Source organism: Podarcis tiliguerta (assembly GCF_965153285.1).
Source record: "Podarcis tiliguerta genome assembly, chromosome: 10".
Classification (NCBI taxonomy): Eukaryota; Metazoa; Chordata; class Lepidosauria; order Squamata; family Lacertidae; genus Podarcis; species Podarcis tiliguerta.
The window spans coordinates 17,959,230-17,973,968 of record NC_139543.1 but is presented as its reverse complement, the minus strand read 5'-3'; positions in this window follow the sequence as shown (position 1 = coordinate 17,973,968).

Here is a 14,739-nt window from a genome sequence, read left to right as displayed (position 1 = left end):
CTAAAGTGGTGCTTCAGGTTAAAAACAGTTTCAGGTTAAGAATGGACCTCTGGAACAAATTAAGTACTTAACCCGAGTTACCACTGTATTATTATTATTTTTTACAGGGAAAAGTTGCTCCAAGAGGTTAGAAATCTATAGGGACAGCAAATTCCCCACTCCCCCGAATGCCTTTTGAAGTGATGGGGACACTATCATGTTTCAGTGCTGTCCTGGTGCATTTGTGGCCCCATTTGGAAAATGTGGAGGGTTCAGGGAGCCTCCACAAATGACTGGGGGTGTGAGTGGTCTAAAGGGAGAGATATGGAACAGGGAATTCTGTCGTGTCTGCTGGCCCAACTCTTTTACTACGTTAACCAGCCGGAAGATTCCCCCATCCCAGTGAACTTTCATTTCCTATCCTTTGTGACATTTAGTAAATTTAGGAAATATATAATACAATTTATGAATCAGGAAATAAAATGGATCTGGGGGGGAGAGGGCAATCTGGTTCACCACAAGAGAGTCTACAGGCATATATTAGGCAAATATACTAATTGCACATTTGATAAAAACACGCCCCATATTATTCTGCCTTTGGAAATAATAGGAAGTTCAGCATATTTCTGCTAATTACTTTTCTTTTGGCCACATTGTCTTTTGTAATGTGGTTCCTTTCCTCACACAATATTTGCCTTTAGCCTTCTGCATATACAGTGGTACCTCGGGTTAAGAGCTGAATTTGTTCCAGAGGTTCTTAACATGAAACTGTTCTTAACCTGAGGTACCACTTTAGCTAATGGGGCCTCCCGCTGCCACCACACAGATGGCGCACAATTTCCGTTCTTATCCTGGGGCAAAGTTCTCAACCTGGAGCAACCACTTCCTGGTTAGCGGAGTTTGTAACCTGAAGCGTCTTTAACCCAAGGTACCACTGTAAAAGCCCCTGAATGCAACCTATGAGAGCTGTTTAACTGTTCTCTTCCAATCAAGCATTATGGGGTTTGTTCCTAATTTTTCAAATGCTCAGGTGGAAAATCCAACAGCAGATGGAACTTCTGTGCCTTTCAGAAGAGGGAAGTCCAGCTGGTTAACATTACTGAGCTGCAAGTCAAAGTTCAGGAATTTCAACTAAAGCAGGCATGGCCAAACGTGGCCCTCCAGATGTTTTGGGACTACAATTCCCATCATCCCTGACCACTGGTCCTGTTAGCTAGGGAGGATGGGAGTTGTAGTCCCAAAACACCTGGAGGGCCAAGTTTGGCCATGCCTGAACTAAAGCATCCATGACAGGTGGCCATCCAACCTATGCTTAAAAACCTCCACTGAATGAGAGGCCACCACCTTATTATAATTCAGTAGCATCAATAAATGTCACAGTTTAAACTATAAGCAAAATACAGAAAGAATAGATCTTTGACTAAGTCCTTCACCTATAGAAGTTATTCCTTCACACATGTCCCTCAAAAAGCTATATTTAAAAGAAAGAAAGGCTCATAAGCTAACAACCAACTACGGCTTCAAATCCTGATTTCTTAGCAGAAAACAAAACGAAATTAACTAGTTGGGCAGGGTTACACATAATGCTAAGCCACAGTTGAATAAACCATAGTTGAATAAATCATGGTTTAATGTTATGTGCAAACCAGGCCTTAAACTTTCTGAAGCATCTTATAGAAATATCTGAAACAGCTTCCACAAATGCAGATACCTGTTTGCCACCATCATGAAGTTCATGTGCGTACTTATGAGTAGAAGAACAGGGTATAAAATATAAAATAAGAAATTTTAAATAGTCTGAAACAGTAGCAAGGTAAACCAGTGGGATTTTACTGTCCCTGATGTTCTGTTATGGTTCAGTTGGTTTTTAAATACATTGCCATGTTATTGCTTACGTGACCCATCAGAGTACTGAAGCAACAGAAAAAGAGTAAACTTTCTACTTGAGGAAAATAATGGTGGATGTCAAGAAAATAGTCCCTTATTGTTCTTCATGGAAATTAGTGATGCATAATAATGCATGCCATTACTCTGAGTGAAAGCCTTTGGAGAAATTGTTATTGAATTTTAATGAATGAGGTAAATGACTGGAATTGTCAACTCTGCCTGAGGAATAATTATCAGAGAAAAATTAATTCTGGCATTCAGTAATTACTACTTCAAATATTGTAGGGTCCCACTGAAAGGAAGCTTTGTCTAAAGGCTCCCCAACAAAAACAGAGTGCGGAAACAAAAACATATTCCAGTTTCTGGTTGATACAGTAACGTTAGAAGCTGGGCACAGAGAAGCATGGACAGAGGTCCTGTGGCAACCATTCGTACTCTCACACACATTTCTGCACCCATTTTTGCTGTTTCCAGAAACATCGGAACAGGCCCTAACGTTTATTTTCCTTACTCCAATACAAGAAAATTAAACTTACTAAAATGGGAACGAATGGCACATTTCTGTTTTTGTGATGTGTTTTGGAGACAGGCCAGAAAAAAGAAGACGGAAAGAAGGTAGATCTGTTTTTGGGATCCAGTGTTGTCTACATTGCTCCACTTTCCTTGAATGGGCCTGGCATTTTTCAGCAGTTGCGTGTGTAGGTCCCCAGACCACCCCTCAAATAACTTCACACATAACACGTAATTTTAGTTTTGGTTTTTGGGCACTATTTTGGCCACAACTTTATTAAAATACAAAATCAGTGAGTGGTTGTTTAGACATTGGTTATGACTATCTGTCCCCCCGCCTGGGACAGAACTGACATCCCGAGGTCCAATCGGTAGCCAGTAGAAGGGAAAGTCAAACTTGGGGGTCATTTGAGCTAAGCGTCGGACCCACGCCGCTCACCCCAGCAGCTCCCCGAAAGCTTGCCGGCCCTAGTCCCATGACAGGGATTCCCATGACAGGGATTGGGCGGCCCTGGTCCCATGACAGGTATTGGATGAAATTGTGGCAAGCCCCAGGATTCCTTTAATGGAATTCCCTTCAGCGCAATAGGAGGGGCAGGCACAGCCTATCCTGACCCCTCCACCACCAGCATATTATAACCAATGCCTAATCGCAACCTTACAAGTTGTGACGAATTGCTGAGTAGTAGGCAAAAACCAAATGGCACAGCCAATCACCAAATGGCAAAATTCCTACTAGGCCCCTGCACCAAGGCAGACGACCCCATGACAGGCAAAGCAAGGTCAACTGGAAAAGACGGTGGGCGGGTGGGTGATCCGATGCACTCGGCAAAGAGAAAGAGAAACCAGAGTGCACCAATATTTAAAGACTATGGTCCCACCCACCCAATTTGCAACATAAAATTTGCCCCAGCAACCCGGTTATCCAATCACAATGCCAGGCAACAACTATTAACCAGTCTGGCAACAAGAGGCCCTGCCCGGTGGCCCACACCGCAACACGTGCTCTCATTTATTGGAGAACACGCTTTGCTTGGAAGTGCTGCCGTGCTTATTAGACAAGAGACAGTAGTTTTCCATTTTATATGTGGAATGCTACGTAGATAGGCTGCTTGATAACGTTCTGCTGTATTCTTAGATGTACCTTGAGCAGCTCTTTATTGTTGATTTTCTCCTATCGTCAGCCACTTTGGGAAGAATTTCTATTGAAAGCAGGATATAAATGAATAAAATAAATAATGAACAGAACATATGCAGACTAGCTAAAGGGACAGGGCAAAGGCATTCTCCTCAACGTTTTTCAAGCAGCGATCTCATTCTGGTTACCATGCAACACATATCTCTCAGCTAAAAACATGTTTTGGGGGTTAATTGTGGACGGTTCTTTGAGTGGCTTTTTATGGAGGAGGATAGGAAGAAAGAACAACAACTGTTTCTGACCTGATGGATCCTTTATTATACAAATGGGGCAGAGCAGCCGTGGATTTCAGATCTCTTTTATAGGAAGGACAGATCTCAGATCTCTTTGAGAGAGAGAGAGAGAGAGAGAGAGAGAGAGAGAGAGAGAGAGAGAGAGTCATTCTGGTCCCTATTCCCCTAGGAGATTTGGCATGTCTGAAGTCTCACTCTGTTTCCAGATAAATAATAATGCCTGGAGCCACCAGGCACCAACTTTTGGTCCACTTTTAATGCTTAATGTAGCAATTACTGAGGCATAAAAGAGTTTAATGACTCTGGAAGAAAAGATTCCTACTCATCCGAGGGACTGAGATGGAAAACATTTAATGAAGGGCTTGTCTGTGTGACAAAATATCAGTGTGTCCCTCCTCCCCCCTTCCACATTTTATTGAGTATTTCAGAGCAGAATTCTTCATTTGATGGTGGAACTCATATTTAGGAAAAAACAGAGGCGAAGGAATATAGCCAAAAGAAAACCACAGTTTTGCAACAGCTTTCAAACTGTTGGGGTTTTGGATCAGATTCTCTTACCTGCTTGGTCATGTCCAACTTTGTAGATGCTGGTTTCTGAGGAAGAGGTGCCAAGACTATTCCAAGATATTTAGCTGTCTGTTGTGGAGCCATATCTGCATCATTCTGCCTCTCTGCGGCAAGTCAAGGTGTTTACGCTGGTAAAAATATTTGAACATGGAGTATATATTAAAAGGTCCCACAAGTGCCTCCCTTCTTCTCTGGGAGTAAAAATACAATTATAATAAATTAAATAACAATTCAGGGACACGGGTGGCGCTGTGGTCAGAAGGTCGGCGGTTCGAATCCCCACAATGGGGTGAGCTCCCGTTGCTCGGTCCCTGCTCCTGCCAACCTAGCAGTTCGAAAGCACGTCAAAGTGCAAGTAGATAAATAGGTACCACTCTGGCGGGAAGGTAAATGGCGTTTCCATGCGCTGCTCTAGTTCGCCAGAAGCGGCTTAGTCATGCTGGCCACATGACCCGGAAGCTGTTTGCGGACAAACGCCAGCTCCCTTGGCCAGTAAAGCGAGATGAGCACTGCAACCCCAGAGTCGTCCGCGATTGGACCTAACAGTCAGGGGTACCTTTACTTTAAATAACAATTCACTGTTCTTTTATGCCTCTATCCATATCATACAATCATGGCTCCCCCCCAAAAAAAAGAATATTGGGAACTGTAGCTTGTTAGGTGTCTCTTAACAACCCTCAGCTCCCAGAACAAATTACAGTTCCCAGCAGTCTTCAAAGGAAGCATTGACTGCTAAAGTGGTTTAAGAGTGGTTTGAATGCATAGTGTGGCTATAATGCATGACACCTGAAATCAGCCGCCTGAGGCGACTGCCCCACACTGCCTATTGGTAGGGCCGACCATGTGAAGTTACCGACAATCCAACGAAGCCCTGTCTTTTTGTAACACAGCCTTCAGTTGTGGTTCAAATCTACATTTACCCATTATGAAAACGCCAGTGCCACACTAAAGAGTTAAACGGGAATGCAGATCTGCGCAGTGTATTTTTTAAGTGATCCAGATGTAAGAAGACAATGTTACCCTTTGTTAGCGAGCCTGCCATCTCATTACAATTTCCCCACATATTTCTTGTGACATATCAGTAATTGGATGCATAAGCTGTCAGACACCAGCTCTGAGCTTCCTTTCAACTGGGTATTTCACAGCACATCAGGGTTTTTTCCCCTCCCCCATCCCTGCTTCCTTATATAAAATGATATTTCATATAACACTGTTTTAATAATACTCAATATTATGATCTCTGCGTGCAGGAAGACTGTGCCAAAATGGGAACTAATATAATAATGGTGGAACTCCCTTGTTGGCGTAGAAAAAGTGTGAGAAGATAAATGTGAAGGGGTGAAGCGCTAAATGAGTTTGAGGAGGCTTGGTGGCAGAATATGTCACAATTGTATGGTGTGTTCAGGTCAAAGCACTTCACATGCGATGTGCAGCTGTCATCCTTGCAGAAAAAGTCAGGGGTAGCAGACATGGCACCCTCCAGGTGTTCGATGGGATTGGATTTAATATTTTTATCCTGCTTTTCCAACAATGATGCTGAGCTCAAAGGAGCTCACAATAGCATTAAAAATCAATCAATGTTTCAATGAATATAACCACATCGTGTTGTAGGATTCCAGCTCCCATCAGCCACAACCACATGACCAATGGTCAGGGATGATGGGAGTTGTAGTCCAACAACATCTGGAGGGCACTTGCTGTCATGTAAGTCACCAATATTATTAACCATACTGTGGTGTGGGAATTCCATACCCTCCAACATTTCTCTGATGAAAATAGGGACTTCTTCTTCTTCTTCTTCTTCTTCTTCTTCTTCTTCTTCTTCTTAAAGTTGTTTGTTTATTTATAGCCAGTCCAATCTGACTGGTGAAAAAAAATGTATGTGTGCACATAAAAGCAAATGTATTAGTGAAAGTAACATACAAAAATGCATTATATCAGGCAAAATTGGTCGACACAATGTATATATCAGGATTGCTTCTGATAACTCTGAACTTGCTGGTTGTGAAAATATTTTGAGCAGTTTTAGAATGCTTTCGGCTGTTTCTAGAATGCTTTAGAAGATAGATAGATATAGATAGATAGATAGATAGATAGATGATAGATAGATAGATAGATAGATAGATAGATAGATAGATAGATAGAGATAGAGATAGATGTGTTTGACATCTCAGCTCTTTTGGAAGGAAGTGCAAGATATAAAATGAATTAATAAAACAAAATCAGCATATTAGGCAAAATTGCATAGAAAATGTCTATGTTAGGAAGAATACACATTAAAACGCTGATGAGTTTTCGTAGGGATGAAAGCGATGCAAAGTGATGCAGAAATGTGCCAAACGAAACTTTATATTGGAAAAAATGGGAAACTGGATGAAATGGAAAATGACAGATTCCATACACTTCAATGTCCTGCAGAGGAAAATCAGGACCTTCAAGGCCACGCTCCTGTATGAGTCACATGACTCACGCGAGAACACAGGCGTCTTTGGGGGCTGTGCTCTCATGGGAGTCAGGTGACTCATGAGATAGATTGGCACCCCAAAATGGGCATCTTTTGGGGCCACACTCTCGCAGGAGCCAAAATGGGACTTCCCAGTATCCAGTCAGAATCTGGAGTGGCTTGTGTAATTCAAGGATGTCCCGCTCAAAGTGGGACAGCTGATGGGTACGAGATTCACCCACTTTAACACCTCTGGAAGAATAAAACCATTAAATATCATAAGACACAGACCCAAGCAATCCTGTCCAGGAGGCATTGCTGGCTCTATCATTTTGTATAGCAAACACTGGAATACTAATACACTAGCATCAGATCATCCCTCTTTCTCGGCTCAAAAAGACTAAAGTCTTGTAAAAATCACATTGCTTGTGTGCATGCACGTGGAATTAAAGAACTGGTTTTCATTGACTCAATTTTTAACAAGCCATCTAAAATCTTTATCCCACTTGGTATCTGTCCTGGATCTGAATTAATTCAGTGTATATATATACGAGCAACTTCTTTTAACTGTTTTTCGATATGTAACTATTGTACATATGTCCTATGAAGCGAGGCTTCATAGGAAGTGATTCATCAATGAAATGAAATAAATGAATGAATGAATGGCTAGCCAATAAACAAATGGCTACCCACAACTAGAAACTTGTGTGAGGTGAAAGTAAGATAAACAATGGCACTGTCAATTTGCAGCCTCCTCAAAAGAGGAAATATATTGAGTCTGGCGCATGCAAGTCCACAAGCACTGAACTATGGGGTAGTATAACTAGCATTAACATTTCATGCATTTTCCGATTTACACATCAAATATGTATACGCCGGTGTCATTGCAGCTTGCCTGAAGGGCAGGTCCTTGCTGACATAAGCTGCCCCACAAAGTAAAATAATGGATGATAGATGCCTGCAGAGCAGAAACAGAAAGCAAAAGAAACAATGCAAAAGCACGCAATCCCTTTTCAACAGGGACCAAAACTGTGGTACACAGCTTTCAAAAACTACAGTAAAATTGGCTACCAATTTAAGTTAGTGAAAAGTCAAAGTCTGGAGCACTTAGCTTTAGGCCTCATTTCTCTCCCCCCCCCCCATTTTTTAGGTGTCACAGTTTAGAGCATCCACAGAATCTGTTTCTCAGAGATCTCACGAATTGCCATCTTTCTGCAGTGGCGTAGCGTGGGTTGTCAGCACCCGGGGCAAGGCAAGTAATTTGCGCCCCCTAACCCGTGGATTTGCGCCCCCTAACCCTAACCCCCAGATGTTGCGCCCAGTGCAGCCGGCCCCCCCTGCACCCCCCACGCTACGCCACTGTCTTTCTGAACAGAGGTTGAACAGGCATTAATGTGTGAGCCATTCATACACCCGCGTCCAGTTTTGGAAGTCTCTTTTGAGAATCATATTAGTGGAAATCAGCCCTCAAAGTGTGCTGATTCAGTCTTTGTAGATGTGACAAGACAAGAGTAAATGAGAATTTCCATCAGTTTCGAAATAGTTTTTCAGCTGGAAGAGGTGCTTTTCTTTAAAAAAAAATGTTTAGGGGTACTCTCATTTTCCTACTCATATTGAAATACTGCCCCTCAATGGGGCCAAACTTAGATTCACAAAATGTTTAGGGGTATGCGTACCCCTGTGTACCCCCAGAAAAAATAAAGCACTGCCTGGAAGACACTTGGGTGTAATTTACTTACAGCTAGGATTGCGGGTGGTGCTGTGGTCTAAACCACAGAGCCTAGGGCTTGCCGATCAGAAGGTCGGCGGTTCGAATCCCCACGACGGGGTGAGCTCTCATTGCTCGGTCCCAGCTCCTGCCCACCTAGCAGTTCGAAAGCACGTCAAAGTGCAAGTAGATAAATAGGTACCGCTCCGGCGGAAAGGTAAACGGCGTTTCTGTGCGCTGCTCTGGTTTGCCAGAAGCAGCTTAGTCATGCTGGCCACATGACCCGGAAAAACTGTCTGCGGACAAATGCCAGCTCCCTCGGCCTATAGAGCGAGATGAGCATGCAACCCCAGAGTCATTCGCAACTGGACCTAATGGTCAGGTGTACCTTTACCTTTACCTTTAGGATTGCACTACTCAGTAACAAGTTTATGCAAGAGAACACCAGTTTTCCTTCCAAAACAGTCTTCTAGTCATGATTTCAGAGGGGTTATTTTAAAGTAGGGTCAAAGGGGCATGCCTTTATTCCAAACATCTCTCCCCTTACATCAGTTCTCACTGACAATCACCCTCATTCCAGAGCTATTTTTTCTAGAAAATGAGGTGCCAGAACTCACCATGAATGCCTCCAACATTCTCTCAGAACGGCAATGGCACCCACCTGAGAGGTGCCAGAACTGAGTCCTGCCCTCATCCCGGCTGTTATTCCAGCTTCAATGTAATTTTCAGCAGGGGAATGGTTCAAAGAGAAAATGTTAAACCATCTCCTCCATACCACAATCCTGATTCTGGTGCAGATTTGTTCTTGAGAGCCCTCTATATAATTTCACGTTTTCTAGTTCAGTACTTGCATCTACAAAGCAAAAACACTTGGCGATCTTTTAATGTGACTGAGACAATATGGGTTTCCTTTGTGAACCAGTGCAAGGGATGAGCAGATGAAACCTAGAAGATAGACATATGTTGTTTATAAAAAGTGAAAACGACTGGATGTTTAAAACGCTTATGATTATGCTTGTTCTCATACTTAATGTCCATCCATCCACCCCCGGTCCATTTCCACCACCCCAACCATTTATTAAAAAATCACTGATTTTCATTGTCTTCTGGCATTTTCATTTAAGAGTATAGTTCTGAAATAAACATCTCCAGTCTTCCACTTCATCACTTTCAATTATGCCAGAGTATTACAAGGCTGACTTGTCTGCCTACAGCATTGCGAAGTGGGTTTTTTTGTTTTGTTTTTGTTTTGGGAGAAAAATAAGCACCAAATATTTATTATATGCAGGAAACATACAATCATGCCAAGCAATTAGCAATCTAACGCATATTCCTCTGTAAGAAACATTGTGCCCCACTTTTTCAAAATCTGAGCTATTAAGGATTGAAATGTCTTTGTGGACCTATAATTCAAACTCTATGTACACAAATAACACAGGAAATCAACAGGGGTCTTGCTGAAATATTAGACATGTCTAATCTGCAGAGTCTAAACGCAAGGGAGACACCCCCCCCCCCCGATCCCACAAAACAATTGCCTGAGGTTGCAGAAAGTGTTTTTCTATCACCATCCAGTATTAAATTTATGGAATAAAAGCAAACAAGCATACTGTAACCTGTACAGAACATTATATAGAGGAGCAATCATCAGAAATTATTGGGGCAGAGCACTGTAAGTGTATTGGCTTTCTCAATGCAAACTTTAGGTAAGCTTGGATTTACTGTAATTATTACTACTATAATTACTACCACCAATATTTCATTGATTTGATGTTTTACTGGTATTTTATGCCATATAGGCCACCCTGAAGGCTTATCTAAGCCCCATTTGGCGGGTCTAAATTGTGAAAAATATAAATATTTAAAATTTATTTGTCACTAAGGTGTGTCAGGCACCATATATATATAATGAAAGTCATACCATTCCTTCCTGGAGAGTTCAATGGCTATGTTTGACATACCTGTTAAGAGATGCTCAGGAACAGACAGGTGAGTAGCAGTGTTAAGGTAGGTGGGCTATGATGGTTTGTATCAGAACCAAACAAAATTATCCAGGCCTCTCTGCCTAGCCCTCCAGACTTTCCCCTGAGAGCCGGTGTGGTGTAGTGGTTAAGAGCGGTGGACTCGTAATCTGGTGAACCGGGTTCGCGTCTCCGCTCCTCCACATGCAGCTGCTGGGTGACCTTGGGATAGTCACACTTCTCTGAAGTCTCTCAGCCCCACTCACCGCACAGAGTGTTTGTTGTGGGGGAGGAAGGGAAAGGAGAATGTTAGCCGCTTTGAGACTCTTTGAGGAACGGCTAAGGGAGCTGGGCATGTTTAGCCTGGAGAAGAGGAGGTTAAGGGGTGATATGATAGCCATGTTCAAATATATTAAAGGATGTCACATAGAGGAGGGAGAAAGGTTGTTTTCTGCTGCTCCAGAGAAGCGGACACGGAGCAATGGATCCAAACTACAAGAAAGAAGATTCCACCTAAACATTAGGAAGAACTTCCTGACAGTAAGAGCTGTTTGACAGTGGAATTTGCTGCCAAGGAGTGTGGTGGAGTCTCCTTCTTTGGAGGTCTTTAAACAGAGGCTTGACAACCATATGTCAGGAGTGCTCTGATGGTGTTTCCTGCTTGGCAGGGGGTTGGACACGATGACCCTTGTGGTCTCTTCCAACTCTATGATTCTATGATTCTATCCTTCGGGTAGTGATAAAATGGGATATCAAATCCAAACTCTTCTTCAAATTACATGCAATTGCATTTTAAGGTTCCATCTGATATACTTTCATCCTCTGTAACATGTTTATTCATATGCTCTGCTATTTTATTACACTTCTAACCCTGCTGTGGTCTTCACTTATGGGAAATAACTCTTTTATATAGACTAGAAAGGGTTTCCAGTCTCCATTAAAAGATTCTAAATTTGCATCTTTCGTCAGTTTTGCCATTTCTGCATATTCCAAGATTTCCATCAACCATTCTTCCTTTGAGGGTGTTCCCTCCTCCTTTCATTTCTGTGCATGGAGAATCCTTGCTGCTGTAGTCACATACATAAATAAGAAGGCAAAGGTCTTTTGGGACACAATCAGTGCTATTTTACTAGGAAAAGAGGTGTTGGAAGTCACCATGAATGCCTCCCTTGTTTTCTTATAATGGCAACGGCGCCCACCTGAGAGATCCCATACTGAGTTCCAGTGAGCTGCGGCTGGAAAAAAAGCCCTGGACATCAGTGGCGTAGCGTGGGTTGTCAGCACCCGGGGCAAGGCAAGTAATTTGCGCCCCCTAACCCGTGGATTTGTGCCCCCTAACCTGTGGATTTGTGCCCCCTAACCCTAACCCCCAGATGTTGCGCCCGGTGCGGCCGGCCCCCCCCCCTGCACCCCCCACGCTACACCACTGCTGGACATGATATAGCACGTAGGGCCCATTACTTACCATCATAGGAGCCTACACAACACAAAACACTGTTGTTGTCTGTAGGTTTTATTTTATTTGTTTTTTATCTGATATTTTGGAAATCTACATCCAGTTTTTCCCCCCTTAATTTTTTGGGGAGCCCCCAAGCTATAGCTTGTTTAGCTTATACGTAAACCCAGCACTGACTAGGACCAGGCCCTGGAGGGCACAAAAAGTGTGATGCGTGTGTGGCTTAGCTCTTTAAGAGACATGCTTGTTGTGGTTTCCTCCCCAGATATGTGGGAACTAACTGGAACCTTCGCCTTGCCTTGCCTGCAAGTCCGAGTGGCGATGTTGAGTTGCTGTTCTGTTGTTCATAAATAAATAAAATGATTGTGACTCCAGCCAGTGGCGTAGCGTGGGGGGTGCAGGGGGTGCCGGCCGCACCGGGCGCAACATCGGGGGGGGGGGCGCTCACACTCGCAGCTCTCTGCCCCTACCTGGCTCCACGGGTTAGGGGGCGCAAATTACTTGCCTTGCCCCGGGTGCTGACAACCCACACTACGCCACTGACTCCAGCTGCTTCCTGGTATCAGACTTGTCACAAATTTCCTCACACAGCGAGCAGGGCCAACCTGGCCATAGGGCAGACTGAAGCAGCTGCCTCAGGTGGCAAACTCCTGCAGGGTGGTACACCTGCCGATGCCCCACTTGCCTCTGCTCCTGCCACTAAGCTTCTGCAGCTCCAGTGAGATATAATGAGATCTCATGGAACTCCCATGAGATCTCGCTGGAGACCCCTGCCACTTGACACCAGGAAGTGAGACTTCGGCAGGGGAGGCGGAGGCAGTGCTGAGGGATACTTTGCCATTTCACCTCAGGTGGTGAAACAGGATGGGTTGCCCCTGAAAGTGAGTCCCCTTCCCAGACCCACAAAATACTATACCATCCATCCATCCATCCATCCATCCATCCATCCAGGAAAAGGCTTATTAAGCAGAGAACATATCTTAATGCAACTCTCCCCAAAACTCAATTAATCATGATGCAAACCAGCATCAATCACATGTATAAGGTAAAGGTAAAGTACCCCTGTCAGTTAAGTCCAGTCAAGAACGACTCTGAGGTTGCGGCGCTCATTTCGCTTTACTGGCTGAGGGAGCCGACGTTTGTCCCCAGACAGTTTTTCCGGGTCATGTGGCCAGCCTGACTAAGCCGCTTCTGGCGAAACCAGAACAGCGCACGGAAACGCCGTTTACCTTTCCGCCACAGCGGTACCTATTTATCTACTTGCACTGACGTGCTTTTAAACTGCTAGGTTGGCAGGAGCTGGGACCGAACAACAGGAGCTCACCCCGTCATGGGGATTCGAACCGCCGACCTTCCGATCGGCAAGCCCAAGGCTCAGTGGTTTACCCCACAGCACCACCCGCGTATATCGCATATTAAACATCCTTGTTTTTCACTGCAAAAGTATAACTCTGTAAATGTCTCGTTACAAAACCAGCCACACTATAACTGTAGATGCCTTTATGCGCATAAATATCCCCAAAGAAATAACCGCTAACAAATATAGTCTGTTGGTGTATATAAAATATGGAAGAAATTTAAAAAGATGAAGGCACTAAAGACAGTGTTATTACGAACTTAAGTCCCAGACACTTTTTAATGGGTATCAACAACAACTTATTGCAACACTGGGAAAACTCTGCCACGATGATCAACAATACAAGTTTCCTAGTACTGAGGTAGCAGCTGTTATGAATGGCTCTGATCTCTGTGGAGCAAAACAAAATAAAACAAAAATATGAAAAGGAAAACCATTCTTTCCGGATGAACTGGGGGATGCTGTAGTTAAACGGACTTTTCTGCAGCAGTCCTGTAAAGCCGGCACGGAAGATGTAGTCCATGCAAATGAATGAAAATAATTTCCGCTCTCCCCCTTTTTCCTCTCTTTCTCTTTCCTCTCACCACAAAATGCCTGCCCCCTTCAAGTCCCTTGAGGAAGATATGAGGGTATGAGTGTTTTCTCAGTTCTCTCCTCCCTCCCAGCCCATTGGCTGTACCCCGTCTCTCCTCATCAAATGTAGCCTGGTTTCTCTGCATCTCATGTCTCCTCAGGCAACACGTTACAGTCAAAATTATCTTATTTGTCTGACAGTCTGTCTCGCTCTCTCCCTCCACATTCCATTCATTTTTCTCCTTCCTAACCTTGATTCTCTTTGCATCCACACGAAGTCTCTTCAGCTTTGCATTTGACTCTTTGCTACGATTCTTTACCGATGTGATCAATCTTCAGCTGCTCCTGCCTTCCTCAGAAACCTTAATTTTTCACTCCATGAGCCACACTGCCCAAAGTTTCACCCTGGAGACATGGGATGTATCTTAGCAAGCTCCAAAAATATTGTTACATGCCACCCTAATCTCCCCAGCAGTGTGAAATTCCAAGAATTCCAGGTGATTATCCAGAGATGTGGGTTAAACCACAGAGCTTAGGACTTGCAGATCACAAGGTTGGCGGTTCGAATCCCTGTGATCGGTTGAGCTCCCATTGCTTGGTCCCTGCTCCTGCCAACCTAGCAGTTCAAAAGCACGTCAAAGTGCAAGTAGATAAATAGATACCGCTCCGGCAGGAAGGTAAGCGGTGTTTCCGTGAGCTGCTCTGGTTCGCCAGAACCAGCTTAGTCATGCTGGCCACATGACCCGGAAGCTGTACGCCAGCTCCCTCGGCCAGTAAAGCGAGATGAGTGCCGCAGCCCCAGAGTCGGCCACGACTGGACCTAATGGTCAGGGGTCCCTTTACCTTTACCTTTATCCAGAGATAAAG